We start from the raw sequence: 16,130 nt of genomic DNA, 5'->3' as shown, positions 1-16,130 counted from the left end.
TTGTACATCAAATTCAGTTAGAAAAGAGAGCAAAAATAGGATAGAATTAATTGACATCTTCAAACTGAGTCCAACTATTGAATGTTTTAATGATTGAAGTCTAATCTTGAGGTTTTATATGAGCTTTTCTTTTTACTCTTTTATAGTAATATTTGCCTATTCTGTTTGCCTATTCAGACTGGGTTTGGAAATGTACACAGAGACTTGTTACCTAGTTAAACAGAAATCCTATCCAGTGTAACATTTTATTAAATCGAGATGCTACTTAACACCCCATCCGTATTCTCCCCTCACTGACCTCCTGGCCATCCGCTCCCTCCTCATTTGTTGTTCCATCCAACAAACAAGCTCTTGTTGCATGCTCCATTTCTGTTCAGCAAAACGCACAAGTTTGGGTCTTTGTATAAAAACAACCGTAACTGCTTGACAAACACCTTAGGGATTGCAACTTGTAATATCATAACATCTCACAAACTTTCTCCTGAGTTTGCACCATCCTATAGGCTTACTAGCAAAGTGCAGTCATGTACTCAAGTTTCCTGTTTTAATATTCCCCCTCCTCCTTTTTTAAGCAAGATTATTCTCATCCTTAGAAACAGGAAGTCATTAAGTTCAAAATGTTTATACTAAATGAAAACATACATATTGCCATGACTGTTATTCAGTGACTATTGGGTGGTCTCAATCTGAATCCACTTTCTGACCAGCAAGTGCTTCCCTTGGAGAAATTATCAAAGCACAGCCTCAGAGACCAAGGATTGAAAAGGTATAAACAATCAGCTATTCTAATTACAGTTCTGGATTTTTTTTTTTAATTTTTTTTAAAGAATTTAACATACCCACAAAAACATCACAAACATCTGTTTTCAGTAAGTATTTAAACAAATGTTTTCCCCAAATTATATCAGAAATTGGCTAGTGCTGTACGTTTCTTGGGATGAGGTCAGTAATGTGCATTAGTGCAGCACCTTTGTTGCAGCAATTAGCATGTTTATTTGTGCCAGAGTGTGGTTGAAGAGGGAAATTCGTAGCCTACTGGCATCCTCCACTGATAACCTTCAGAACTCCATCTGCAACTGCCTGTGATCAGTGTCTCCAACATGCCAACTTCTGGTCATACTGTTCTTTTTCATGAACTCCTAAACCATTTCAAGTTTACTCTTAAATTTGATAAGCATTTAAAAAAAAAACCCTCTTCAATTTAGTACTTTGATAATACTACATTAATGGGTGGCCCACAACAACTTCCCATAGAGAGAACATCTGACTAAAACTCATGCCCAGACTAAGAGAAAAATCTGTCACTCGTGATTCGAGTTTATTGTCATACTAATCCAAATTTACTACAGCTCGCCTTTTGTGGATATAAATTAGATTCCATGAGAAATCAAACTCCAGTCCATCAGCACAAACTTTCAATTGCTTTTTCAACATCATCTGTCTTTATTACAGGAAAATGTACTTCCTCCCAGTCTCAAGATTTTAAGTATCAAATAATATTTGGAAGAAGTGAAGAACTCTCTTCTCAGAAGAGAGCTGCAAAGCAGTTCCTCAGTAATCATGAGCACTTTCAGGAAACTTGAATGCTCCTCCAGCACGCCCACTTGCTTCCCGTGAACAAGCAGTGCTCAGAATTATGAGGAGAGGTCTTCCAAAGTGCTGAGAACATGGTTTCTGTGCATTTTGATGCTCTATGAATCACCAAGAACGGAACATGAAGCCAAGAAACAGTAAAACATGCACATGCACAAACAACAAATAAGAGCTGCTAAGCCTAATATTAGACCTACCAAAATATATCCTGAGCATATCAGGAAGAGACCAACAGGAACTCACACATTATGCCACTTCCACATGAGACTCTTTACTTTTGTTTGGACCCACAGATCAATACGAATGTCAGGAATTAATAAAGCTAGCAGTACAGATCTGCTCTCCAGAGACCAGCCACATCTGTTCAGCAATGCCAAGCTTCCAGCTGGATAGAGTCCCAAAAGCCTTTAAAGGGTCATCATGCACAGCAAAAGCTTGTACTCGGCTAAAAACCTTTTAGCCTAGCAACTAAAAAGGTAATAGGTATTCTGTTAATTACATTAAGTCATGTTTAGCTCTGTTAATTAGGATGCCTAATTTTAAAAGGTCTAATAGCCACAGTATTTAAATTTCTGTTTTGTTCTGGTATTGCAACAAAAATCTATTCTAAACCACTGCCATTCTCATGACTGAGTAAAAAAAAAAAGTTATGCTGTTAACAGATAAGCTAATCAGTTGAAATGGGAAGAGTCAAAGAAAGTATTACTTGTTGAATACAGCATATTCTAAGCAACTTTAATGTATGAATAATCAATTAAAAAATCCAAAATGAAAGAGACCCTGGATCTCAGATGAGACCGTTAACCACACAAGGATATTTTATCTGGGTACAAATTGCTGAAACGCCCTTTCCTTGTGCGTGTTTGATCAGAGCCTATTAAGGGAAGAAATAAACCCTACAGTAGATGACATTTTCCTCCCTCCCCAGTATGTTCCTCACTGACACACAAAGTCTTGCAGGGCATAAAAGCTCCCATCAAGTTTTTGACACAAGAAGCTATTTCCGAAATAACTGTCTACTGGCCTACATGGAAATTGCTCCTTCCAAATATCTCAAAATCAGGAGTACAGTACCGTGCATGCTCAGTTAAACACTGCTTCATCTACAGCTTTTTCCACAGCTGCAGGTGGCCCAGCTTTCATGTGGGAGAGACTGACACCCTCAAATGCCTTGGTAGGCATGTGCTGAAGAGATCTGTTGTTTAGGATTACAACAGCCAAAATCCCACTACGTAGCTCCCCCTGCTCCGAGGGCATCACAGTCCAATACTCTTTTTATTACAGGAAACCATGCCTCTGATGTTCACGAGGTATTTCCAATTCTTATCTTTCAGCTGTTTCCCAAGCTGAACCCAAAGGGTGAATCCAGGCTGGACCTCTTCACAAGCCCCACAGACAGCTCGTTTTGTAAGCAAAGCCACTTCTAAGAGCGTACTTAAGATAAATGTGCTGAAATTAGTCTGAACGATTCATGCGAACAACTGCTGTGCAGTCTATCTTACTAAAAGCAAATCATTGTTCCCAAATTTTATTCGTAGCACTGAGCAGTACCAGGAGTTTGCTATCAGTCCTAAAAGGCACCGTGTCTGTGAAGGTTTGGCACTGCACAATATTGCTCTTTTCTGACCCCATGCAATGCTTCAGGAGCGCTACCAGCATCGCAGGGCCACTACAGGATGTGGGACACTACCCATGAAGGCACCTGGAATTATTAGGCAATTTGATTAGCAATTCAGCTACTAATTTTATATCCCTTTAAGCAGGGCTTATTAACCACACTACACAGTACCCCGGACCGGCCATCTGGAAATGCAGATGTCATCTGCTCACCTTTGTAATCTGCTGTAAGGTTTTTCAGATGAAGACGTATTTCATCTTGTGGTGCTATATAAATAAACAAAGTATTATAAACAATCATTTTTATCTGACTGGGGTTATGTCATATGGTTTGCTTTCTTTATGAAAGAAAACACATACATAAAGTGCAAACAGATGCTGTTGGCAGAGAATCGATTTAATATGGACTCTTTTCTAAAAACATGATTACAGATGTGGCCTACATCTTGAACGCAGTGTTTAAGGAAAAATTCTCTCTATGTATAATCATTTTACTCATCTTCTATGTTTTCTCTAAGTCTCTTAACTCGCAAAAAATGTTTCCTAGAACTAAACAAAAGTTACACACCCTCCCCTTTCACATATCCACCACAAAAATAATTCAAGCATATGCTTATCAAAGAAAAGCTGAACATGTTACTGAGGAAACACTGCTTTGTAGCAGCTCATTGCTATATCAGCTGTGAGAAGGCAACGTTGCAGGTTACAACTAAGTCTAGACTGAGCTTCTTTACTACAAACAATGCTTACCTAGGACTGCACCTGACTTGTAATTTGATTTTCAAAGCACAAAAATAGCTACTACAACTCTGCTCGTAGGACTGGAAAAACTTATGGCACTTTGATCAATTATTTTTAGTGTTTTGAGTAAAAAACAAAACAACAATAAAAAAAATATCCCAACAGATACATACCCACGTTTTTGATCACTAACAACATCCCTGAAATCTCTTACCAATTTATAGAGCTCTCAGTAAGGTAACTCAAATATATGATAACAATTTAATTGGCGTGCTCTCGCATTGCTTAGAACATAAACGGTAGTTTCTGACAAAACCCCGATCAAGCAACAAAACAAATAGAAATAACAAGTAAGTTTTAAATTTAAAATTAGTAAAGTCTGAATAAGAACTTGGTTCTTTCATGCTTGCTGAAGCTAGGTTAGTTAACTACCAGTGACATCACTTAAAATCAACATTTGAAAAGAAAACAATCCCCTTCCCCAAATTATCTTTTGATTGGACCTTTGAAAAATAAAACTATCTCTTTCAGAGGACATTGCCACTTATGGGCACCTACATTTATTGGTAAAGCTCAGGTATTTGATTAATCTAGATTATCTTTTCCAAGCAAGGTAATAAAAAGGTCATGTGAAATGATGAAAAAGTTGAAGAATAAAAATCAAAGCAGGGAGAAGTCCTATTTTAACGTAAGAAATACAGTGTCAGATGATGTGAATGGAGCTTCAATTTTAAAATCCTCTCACGACCAGCCAATTTCTAATCAACAGGTACGTAACTGTATTTGCTTCTGGAGGCAGGAATATTGGACAACTGGATTTTTTCACAACTATTTAAAATGTCCCAAGCAACCTTTAACAAGAACTTTAAACATCCATAACATCTGAATTGAGCATAATTTTCAACAGGATTAAAAAAATATATATACAGTTGCATAAACACTGTCTTTAGTGGTGGAATCAGATTGATTTAAAGTGCTGTTAGACCTAACAGCTTGTTTGGAGAGGAAAAATTTGGCGAGGATGGATAAACAAGGCAATCTGAGCCCAGAGGTGAGCAAAGCACTTGTTTCTGCTCCATGAGGAAAAGCTTATTTCAGAGAGGGAGGCTGCTGGAGCATCCAAGCACCAAGGCTCAGCTACGCTCTCACCCAAGTGTTTCTGCCCACATGCAGTCCATTTACACGGTGCCTAAAAATTACTTCCAAATTTCAACTGCTATAGCCTCACTTAAAAAGAAGAGCCCTGCTGGGGAGGTGCGCTTACCTACTATTTATAACAGAAGCCTTGCTAGCAAAGCTTTTTCTTCAAACATAAAAGAAACCCCGATTTAAGAATATTTTGATTTGGCTGATTCTGAAGCCTATCTATGGATGGGGAGTAGAAGAAACAAATGAGGATGTGTGTGCATTTGTTTATTTTCTTAAGAAGGAAGACAAACAAATTGACCTGCTTGAGAACCCAAAACATACAGGTGGCTTCTGGACACATGAATAAATCAATGGCAAAACCTTCATTCATTTACTAGGCGCCAACTATTTCACACAAAGGGTTTCACTGTCCCCAGAAAGGGTGAACACCAGCAGCTGTCACATCAGTATGGGATAAAATATCTTAAAAAGGAGAACGATAACATACTGCAGCATTTACACAACTTGTATTAAAAAGTTTAAAAAAAAAAAAAAATCTCACAGCCCAAGTCTTTCCAGAAGTTAAGCCAATATGCAGACAGGATATTTAAATATGACAGCAATCTGAAAAATGAGCTGAGAACTAAACAGAGAATTGTTACCTGCATGTTATTTGCACGGAGCCAAGAGGACCCACAGATCCAGCCCCCATCATACAAAGAATTTGTATGCAGGCGTAATAACCTAAGTGTGCTATTCACTACTCTACTGGGGCACCTTAATTAGCCAGCCAAGCTCGAGCTGGGTTTGCCTTGTTTTAAGGCTTCCGGCATCCATAGAGAGTTCTCCAAAAAGCAATTCAAAGCAGGAATGTGATTAAGGGGAAAGCCTCAGCTGGCCGAGCTGAGTGGTGTGAATACCTCCTGCCTTTCCGCTCCCTTACAGACTGAGCCAAAGAAAGATGCTGTGGCTCAAGAGAAAGTCTCAGTAGCTGTGGATTCGAGTCCGGTGCAGACTCCCCACCATGAGATGCTACAAGGAAATCACTGCCTCTCACAACCAAGATAGCTCTACTTTTCTGCTTTTATAACTGCCCCGATCTATCAAACATGCTAACCAGAGCACTTTAATTAATTAGAAAGCTGCACAATCACACACTGTCGGTCAAGTCTGTGCTAGTTCAGTTTACCGCAAAGAACAAACAGCTAGAAGATCAGATCCTCTTACACTACATACTGTCACTCAGACCACTCAGGAAACTTAATTTCATACAACTGCAAGATAAATAAATAATTTGAAGATACCAGCTGTAACCTTTTATGTTTTTTCACACCAAGTTACAAAACTTTGCAACCTTCAAAATCCACAGGCTCCTGTAGATGACTGATTTTACAACGCATCCATACTCATCTCGCCTCTGGTCAGAAGCGGACATTGCAATATGTTTCTAGACAGACAAATCCTACTTTTACAAATGCTTTAATAATTTAGGCACTTCAGGGCAAACTTTTTTTCTTTCTTACGTAATACGCACTGCTGTAATCCACAGAAATATTTCCAGAAGTTTATCCTTGGGGCAATATGTAGTTTTACCCCTTCTGTCAGCTTTCTTTTTTCATCAAGCAGAATCCTATTGTACCACATGCATATTTCGGTACAAAAAAAGACTAAAAATGCTGTATTCACTAAATTTGACCATAATGCACAGTGATAATGCACTGCAAGTGCTAATCTCAAATCGCACGCAGCTTTTTGCTCCATGAGGAATCCAGTTTTCATCTTCCAAGGTGCCACATGATTAGCCACTGTAAGGGCTTTCATTTTAACCAGAGTGGCTTCTAACATGGGTAGGAAAGACATAAGAATAGAAAAGGTGTTAAAGTTATGCAGTTGAACCTGAATAAGAGAAAGAGCATTAGGAAAGTTTCTATGGATTTCTATGAATAAAGAAGTGGATAAGGTATGTTGAAGAGCATGTGGAGAAATAGATGGGGAGAAGAAAGTTTTGTGTATTGGGTATGATTTAACTGTTGCACTCAATTTCACCAAAACACAAAGACACAGAAGTTACTGAGAATGACAAGGGGGGAAAACCCCCAAAACATTCTAAAAGAATTAAAAGGACATTAAAACGATGGATACAGTTTTGACTTTGGCAGCTTTACTGTGGCATCTTTTAGTTTGTAAATGTCAAAGCTAATACTATGTTTCTTCCTCCTCCTCTCTCCTTGAGAAATATCTGCAGAAACCTGCAGTACTGCACACTCTCTACCCTGAAAGACCAATGTTCCGGCATAGCAGAGGCAGTGAGAAATGGATTCAGCATCATTCCTCTTCTGGCAGTGCTCAACATCAGAAAGAGAGAAAACCACCAGCATACTCTGCCTTCTTGCTTCACACTGTATTTCTGGCTGAGGCGCACAGTCATTTGTTTATAGAATCTCTCAACAAATTTGCTTCCATCCTGAAGTACGTTTTGATGATTCTAACCCTATTTTAGCATATTACCATTAATAACATTTTATAACTGTAGTAGAAGGCAGAAGATACCACTAACAGCTAGCAGACAGTTGCAGCAAGTCAGAGGCAACAGCAATGAAGGTCAGGTACTCACTGTGCCAGAAAGCAGCACTGCTTCTCACCGAGCATGAGCTGAATGCTCGGAACAAGGCTTCAGGAACCTCAGGCACAGCCAGGACTATTATATACTGGCTTCAGTCACAATCCTTTCAGGCAATCTGGATCTCTCCCATTGAATTTACTGCTCTAATGGCATTTGAATCAAGGAGACTTCCTGAGTAAGCCAGAATTCAGGATAAATGCATGAAGATAGGATACAGCCATTAAAAGTATTGCCCAAATCGTCTGCTATTGGTCTTTCAGTTACTTCAGGCACTCAAGCTGCCTCAGTTTTAAACTCTGCTTAAAGCAAAATGAACAAACGCCAATAAAAAAAAAATTGATGGAAAATCCAACATCGGCCAAATCTGGCATTGTTTGTTTCAGTTATATAGAATCATTATGTCCGGTCCTCGGATCCTCTTTATTATACCCTCATTTCCCTTGACTGAAGAAACCTCTGTAACAGAAAACCCTCAGGAGCCATAATTTAACAAAGACAGCATCCAAACTTGATACAACAACCATATGAATGAAGCCAGTAATCTGCGTATGGTTAGAGTTTAAAAAAAAAAAAATTCCAATGGACAAAATGAAAAACTACATTTGATAATAAATCTTCTTTTTATGAGTAAGCTTAATACCCTTCCTCTTGGTACAAGAATGTAATACTGTCTTCCTTGCCAAGAAACAAAAAAGGACAGAAAACCCACACAGAACAAGAACCATAAGAAACAGAATAAACATCAGATACACATAGTATTTTCAAAAAGTTTTACCTTTTTTTTTTTTATTTTTTTTGCATATGGCCTATATCTCATTAACCAAGACTTTTTAAGAATACCAGTGCTTGAAATGAGTCTTCAGAAAGGCAACAAAAGTCAGAGCCAAACCAGGGCTGGGGTGAGACGAGACAATTGCATGGGAATTACTAACGAGCTCCCCCACACACTTCACTATTACGAGAAAGCAACAGCCTACACGTGTGCAAGCACAGCAGTCACACACAGACAGACCCTGGGCTTGCAGAGTACACACACCACCTTTTTCCTACAGAAATCAAATGGCTGAGGATCCGAAACTACTGAGCTTGGATGAGGACTGTGTTTGCAGCCAACCCCGGACACCACTGTTTTGATGATGTGAACAAGAGCAGAAGTGCTGCTACTCCTGTTTGTGCATTTAAAAGGTGCCCAGCACAACAAGCTCTCTCTGAAGCCATTTGGCTAATCACATTTAAAATTCAGGGGCTCCGTTTTGGTTCATCTAACACTGAAATGCTACTAACGGAAAAGAAGTTCACACTGGGGGCGATATGTGCAACAAGCAAAGTAATTTTCAGAAGCTCTTTCTGTTGAAGTCAGTATCAGGTCGTCCAACGCGCTGACACAGCCAGAGCTGTTATTTTTAAACACAGCCATAGTCTATTTAACTAAAGCATCTTTACTCTGACTGAGCCAGTATTACTTTGATAAGACTCCTTAAGTATCTACACTGAAGCCTGCATATCACATCAAACAAAGAAAAAACAAACTTTTGAAGACAATGCTTCATTGCAGCTAGGAAAAGAGAAAAAAAGGAAAAAGAGAGAGGTCCAGGAAAAAGCTAGGAGGACTCAGCACTGAAGACCATAAAGTGCTATCTGCAGGACAGCTATTCACACTGTGAAGCTGTATCATTCACCACCTGCACGGAGACTAACTGGAACGATTTCAGTCAACTTAAACAGCAAACAGCTTTCTGCTGTTGGAAACTCAGCATTACATTTCTAAAACAATTCTTCTGCCAAATTTGTTGGTAGCAACACTAGGTTTTCTTACACATCATTTAACTGATGAGAACCTGGATGGAAGAAGAGAGGCAATACCATTTTCAAAGGCATGTAAGAGACTGCAAGTTATAGTTACACAACATTTTGGGAGGCACGCCGAGCTATGCTGAAGAACTTATTTGTATACATTTTCCTCAATGTAATTCTTACTTCTTTATAGTTGTTCTTTAAAGCTGTCTTGTGAACATATGCGTAAGTTCATTACTAGAACCAAGCAGAACCCCATCCTTTCCTCTCACCAAAGAAATAATTTGTTCCTGAACATAGAGACACTGTGGTCCACCTGCGACAATGAGGTTTTCCTACAGCAATATTTAACCTCTATTTCTTATACATAACTATGAAATAGAACCAAAAAATAAGATGATCAATGGTATACACACTGTTCAACAGTGAAACCGCTTTTATTTTACAACAGAAAATTTAGTTGTGCGTCTTGTGCTGTGGACATATACTGCAGGCTCTGGAGACAAGGGACAGAAAGCAACCCCGAGCACCCGACACCTGCGCACCACCCAGGACTGTCACTCGCTGGCAGCCTCATGGAGCTGGGATACAGGTGCGTGACACGTGAGCCAAAGTGCAGCTCAGCCCAGCATGTTTAATTAAAATCATTTCAGTGTCTACATACTTTCTCCACAATGTTACATTTATCCCAAAGAGCCTCCCTTTAAATATGACCTTTCCCCCTCAGATTTTGAGAGTACTGGGAGGGTAAGGGAGAACCTTGTAACCTAGTGGCTGCCACATCGTATCTCAAAGCCTAGAGAAAGGGCTTTTACATTCTTACTTTCCTACAAACCAGTCCCCTTGCAGGAAGCTCAACTCACAAATACCTTCCACTTATATTTTCGCATTGTCTCCCAGTATCGCAGGCAGGACCCTGCAGAGCTGTCACCACCAAAGGATTAAGGGGCTGGAGTCAACCTGAAGCTTGGCGCTGACAGTCCCCCATCTCCCTGTTCCCCCCCTTTCCCCGCAGGTTCTCACTGCTGCCTTCGACACCTCGCACCCACTCCAGTGCTCACTCAACCCTCCCTTGAGCTAATTCAACTTAAAGAGCGTTAACACAGACAGGGGGGAGAGGAAGTATTCTGCTGCAATTCAGGGTGAATTGCAGAAGTTGAGCGAGCAGCAGGGCTTGCACAAGAGAGGATGGGGCAGGACCACACGGCCAGGAGGGAAGAGCAGGATGTCCCCTGTAGCTTGGTTGTAACATACAACCCAAATATCTTAATCAGATGGAAATCAGAGTCCTAGAGAGGAGTGACTGTACTAAAGAGGTGATTATATTTATTGGAACAGTGACACGCAGACTTCTTATTTGACTGGGTTCTTAAATAGGATTACAGAGCTTCAATTTGTTTCTTTAAATTTGTTTTGGAGAGAGACTAACCCAAAAAAAGTTTAGAGAGAGGGTGGAATAACCTTGGAGGGAGTACACTACATTATGCCATATCAACCATAATAGTTTCCCCAGCACAAATATATGCTAGTACACATTCTTTGAGTTAACTAATAAACAGAAGAGTCATAAAAAGAATTACTTACAGTATGCATTTGCACATTGTAACCAGTAATTCTGTAGCTTTAATTTCATCTTTGAACTATCAGTTATATTAACAAGTAACGGGGGCAGCAGTATCACAGAAGGAGTAAACAAATGACCTTTATCTAACTTTATTAAAGTAATAAAGGGCAGACTTTTTTTTTTTTTTTACACTTTCTTCAAAGAGAGTTTTATAGCTAACTACCAGCAGGGTGTGGACTGAAGCTAAAAACTTTGAAATAGGTCCCTGTGAAATCTGAAACCAAAATACGGCAAAGGTCACCCCTCTGTGAAGAACCATCTTGTCTGTATGTATACTAAAGCAAAGCTCTGTTAGCTCAGCCTCAGTAATAATGTAATTCAACTTACCCCCTGGGAATAGCAACAACATCAGGTTTCTACTACAAAGATAAATTTACTGCACACAATACCTGTTACTATACATTTGCAGCATGTTTGATAGTAGCCAGACACCAGTGTTACATGGTATACCTCAAGCTATTTTTTCTTGTTCAAGGCTAACCCAGGTTATAAATATGACATTGTTATTCTTACTCCCACCATTAGCTAATTCTTTTTAGTCAACATTGCACATACAGTAGAGCCTTATGCCACATACTAACCAAGATTAATAAGAAAAGAAGCAATACATGTGATTTTTAAAAATTTTTTACTATTTTTCCCCCCTAAAGGAGAGGATTTCAACAAGGAAACAGAGAATTTTTCCAGTAGAGAAACAGGATCTCCTAACACAAGTACTGGGACAATAAGACTACTATACTTTGTTCTGTTTTGTGGGCTCCTGTGAAAGAGTTCACAGACAAGTGCCATATAGCAACTGAGGTTCTTGAAAAGGGTTGCCCATACGCACATTGCTCTGCAAATACATATGGGCTGGGCAGTCTATTTTTCCAGCTATAGGAAAAGACCAGGCAGCCGAAGCTGCTGGCACTGGAACTGTCGGGTGAGCTTGGGCTCCTGCTCGCCTTGCCTACGGAGCAGAGCACTCCTACCTCCTGCGCCTCCACTCAGAGCTCTCCCTCACTTTTGCTCCAAGTTATGTCGTATGTGTTTGCCAGCTGAGGAGAGATTTGGCAATCTTCACATCTAAGCAAAGATTTCACAAAGCGTAGGACTGAAATGTTGACTGCCCTTGCTGGACAACACTTCTCTAGTATAGAAGGCATCCCACCGCACTTAACAGTCTCCATTGGCCACTTTGGGTCCAACGCTGAAGAGATGGTGTCTTGATCCAGGCAACTGGAGACTTTCAGACTTCAGATATTTTGAAGGACACAGGATCCCAGCTGACAATACATTAAAAGTCACTCGATTTGATTAGAAGCATTAACATGCAATAGAACACATTAGGAATGGCAAGAAAAAAAAAAAAAAAAAAACACAAAACATTTTCTGCTGACCAGACAGCAAAAATTCCCATTTCAAATGGCATGGTGCTTGGGAAGAACTAAGCAGTCTGAAATCTAGCCCTTAACCAGGAGTTGTCTTAGGGCATGTAAAATTAGGGACACTGCTGTTTAAAAACATCTAAGCTTGAGCGAACACACACAAAGAGCGTAACACGTATGCAACAACCATTTAAAGAGGAAGCAGTATTTCAGTTTTTCCCCAAGTGCTTGGCTCACAGGAAAACATCTGATGTAAAAAGGGAACCCACACTGCCCCTCTGCCACCTAAGGGCAAATTATCCAGGCACCTATAAAAAAACCCTCCTGATGTTTTACAGCTTAAAGGTTTTATATAGTTAAACTGAGTTGTCTTGAGTTCACATGCTTTATGTTATTTGATATGTTTTAACTAGGAAGCTACCTGGATTAGTTTCAAGATTTTTTTTTTTTTTTTAAACTAACCTGTTTTTGAGTACAGACTCACTCATGCTAGCACTACACAGATGTATTCAATCTCTTTGTATGCTGCAAAACTATTTAAACAAAGTTTGAAACAGAGTAAGAAAAGGAGGGGGGAAAACCTGACTGCCAGACCACTGGGTTTTGTTTCTGGTTTTGGGGTTTTTTTAAATTTATTTTAAAAACCCATAAATTTCAATGTATTTGCAAGTTTTTCTGCACATTTCTTATTTTTTTGCTCAATACCCGGCCCATGATTTTGATCAGGTTGATAAGGAACAAGCCAAACATATAAAGAGGGCTTTGCTGGTTACAGGCATACTTTCCTTTACAAAACATTGTACTAGCCATTTTTAAAGCATGTATCACAACTTCATTTTTCTTCCTCAGCTGCTCAGGATTAAATCTTCGCAATAAAAATATTTATGAAAATTTGACTGAGCGATCTACTTTGGACACTTTGTCTTAGAAGATGGAGTTTTTTGTTCCAAATCATGCACACACAGAGGTATCCGCCAAGCTCTCCAACTGTGTCACTCCGGTCCTTAAGCCATTTAACACAGAACATGCACGTGTCCTTTGAATGCCAAGTCAGCTAGCGTCAAAGACAAATAGCTCTGGATAGTCAATCCATAACAATCAGCACGTCACGGAGAAATCTAATTTGTATTCAGTATTATGTCCATCGATGGGAATGGAAAAAGAAAAAAAAAAAAAAAAAATCAACACATACCCACAGATTCTTTCACAACCTCAATAATTTTAGGAATAAGAAAATTATACAGCCTCTGGCGTGAAAATAAACAGTTTGCCCTAAGAGACAACAGCTTCCATTTAGTAAATGAATTAAAGACCATGAACATCTTCTGCTTTCTACCCTGACAGCTGGGTCCAAAAAAAATTTGAGTCACCAGAAGAGTTTTGGCCTTTGCATATACTTTTAGACAAATAAGCATTTAAAGACAGCTGCCATTGAAAGCCAGAAATTGTACAGACTAACTGTGAACGTTACAAAGACAATTACTCCTTAACTGGGTACTTAGGACAATGCCTCATATGCAATCAAGACCTGAACCAGGATGATGGGCTTGTTGTGGGCACTGTCATAATTTAATCATAACAGAAATACCTATTGGACTAGTTATTCATTTATTACAGCAGTAATACTACATCAGAAGGGCTAATGTTGTATTCAGTTAACATGGGAGTGCCAGGTATTAATTTCATACACAGTTTCTTGCACCTTAATTTTCAGCACCATCATAGAAATTGCAGATAATACTGCTGAAAACAATCCTAAGAGAATACTCGGTCTTACCCTCCACAGGCTACTATATCACGCAATCTCCAAATAAAGTCTGTATGTTGTAAGAATTACATTTTTTGGTTTGGTTTTGCCGGTTTAGGATGCACAACAAATACAGTAGGTGTGCAGCAATAATTGGTATATGAAAAAGAGAGCTGTCTTACATTGTGTTTTACTCCTGTTTTAGCGTTGAGCAGGAGCCTGGAGAAACTGTTATGCAATTCATTAGCACTCCTAAAAATGGTTGTGCATCTGAGTCAGAAAAACACAAAGGTACTTGCGAGGTCACTATTTTTGTGTCATTGTATTCAGTTCTAGACAGAGCTGGATGCACTGCCTAGTATTGTCCGCTGTTTCCGTCCCAAAATCCTATTTTCAATTTCACCTAATTTTTCATATGTTAGGCTGAAGGTTGCCTCTGCTAAATGTCTGCTGGATCTGAAGCATCTGAGCCAAAACACTTCTACTCTTCCTGACATGAGGGCTCATAAGTATACTTTCCAACGATATAGTTTAATTTTCATTTTTAAATCCAGGATATTTTCTTTGGAAAGCACTACCCAGCTTTCAAATACTTGACTTTGTGGCCTTACCAATGCTCTTTACAAATACTGAGTTTTTGGTATATAAATCCATAAAGACTAAAATATCATATGGGTTGCTAAGGCAGTACAGGGATACTGGATTATATGAAACAATTTACGTTAGTATCAGCAATCTCTCTGAACCCAGCCAACTTATAGTTCTCATTGATCTAGAAATGATTTATTTGAATCACACAGCCAACTTCAGTAACAAATCATTTCCACAGCATTCTGTCAAGATTCTAGAGCTGTCAAAAAAGCATTTCCTCAACAAAAGCCAGTCCAGATTTAGAGGGGGGAAAAAAAAAAAAAATATATATTTTTTTTTCAAATTATATTTTTCCTTTCTTGTTTTTACTGTATTAGCACAAGTAAAGCAAGCTTTATTCAGCAAGTAAGCTTTTTTATTTTGCACTCTATTTACCATCCAGAAGGACATGCACAGAATGCTTGGTTGGGTGGTAGGCACCCTGCTTCCAGAACTGACATTTACTATGCATCTGCAAACACAAGATGCAGATCCAACTGGCCTCTAAACTATGTCATATTTTGTGTAATAGCTATGGATGACATGCATAGGAATGCTTGTTTTTAAAAAAGCAAACAAAAAACCCAAAAAACCAAACAAAAACACCCACCCAAACCCCACATCATGTAGTAATTAAATACATGCAACAATAAAAAAAAAATAATCTTGAGACCAGTATTATAGGCATAGATGAAGACAACAAGCACAGATTTTTCAAAGCAATTCAACAGAATCCTCTTTCTTTGGCCAACACAGCTCTTGGCTGAAGTGCCAGCTACTATTAACACCAACACTGTGCTAGGTATTCGTTCAGGGCAGCGCAGTGACAACAAGAGCAGCAGTAAGCTGCCATCAACTCTATGGTATTCAACATTGCCATGTACTTCAGCTAGAGAAGTAACTTTGGGAGGTACTGACTGCACAAGGGAATTACCAGCTGTTAGCTGCTGCGGGTCAAGAAAACACAACATGAAAAGCTACAAAGCAAGCTGGAGATCTCACACCAGCCTGCAATTTACTCATCTTCACCTCAACCTGCTAACTCGCATGAAAACTACCTGCTGCTTTGATGTGACTAGTATTTTAACACTTTAAACAATACAAGGCAAGAAAAGAGTGTCTTCCTAGCCAAGACCTGAACAGTTTAGAAGACTGGAACAATGAATGAGGCTATTGTAACATTTCCCTAATTAGCACTTTGTAACAGCTGATTGCATCCTTGTCAAGCAGAATTGACATTACTACCATAAGACACGTACTACGTTT

General features: G+C 39.1%; 1 protein-coding gene across 5 annotated transcripts in view; it reads right to left on the bottom strand.

The window, feature by feature from the left end:
- The window catches only part of ADD3 (adducin 3), a 112,791-nt gene that overhangs the window by 80,972 nt on the left and 15,689 nt on the right, over nt 1–16,130 (bottom strand). The window contains exon 1 of one of the 5 annotated variants that reach the window (XM_087765137.1): nt 7,694–7,713. The exons of the other annotated variants lie outside the window; for them this stretch is intronic. The gene's annotated coding sequence lies outside the window, so the exon portion shown is untranslated. Of the gene's footprint in view, nt 1–7,693; nt 7,714–16,130 lie in introns of those variants that run through there. 5 annotated transcript variants of the gene reach the window in all.

The sequence above is a fragment of the Nipponia nippon genome, unplaced genomic scaffold (genome assembly GCF_047370975.1).
Source record: "Nipponia nippon isolate SJK-2023a ecotype South Korea unplaced genomic scaffold, ASM4737097v1 scaffold_3, whole genome shotgun sequence".
Lineage (NCBI taxonomy): Eukaryota > Metazoa > Chordata > Aves > Pelecaniformes > Threskiornithidae > Nipponia > Nipponia nippon.
This window is presented reverse-complemented; position numbering and strand designations above follow the sequence as displayed.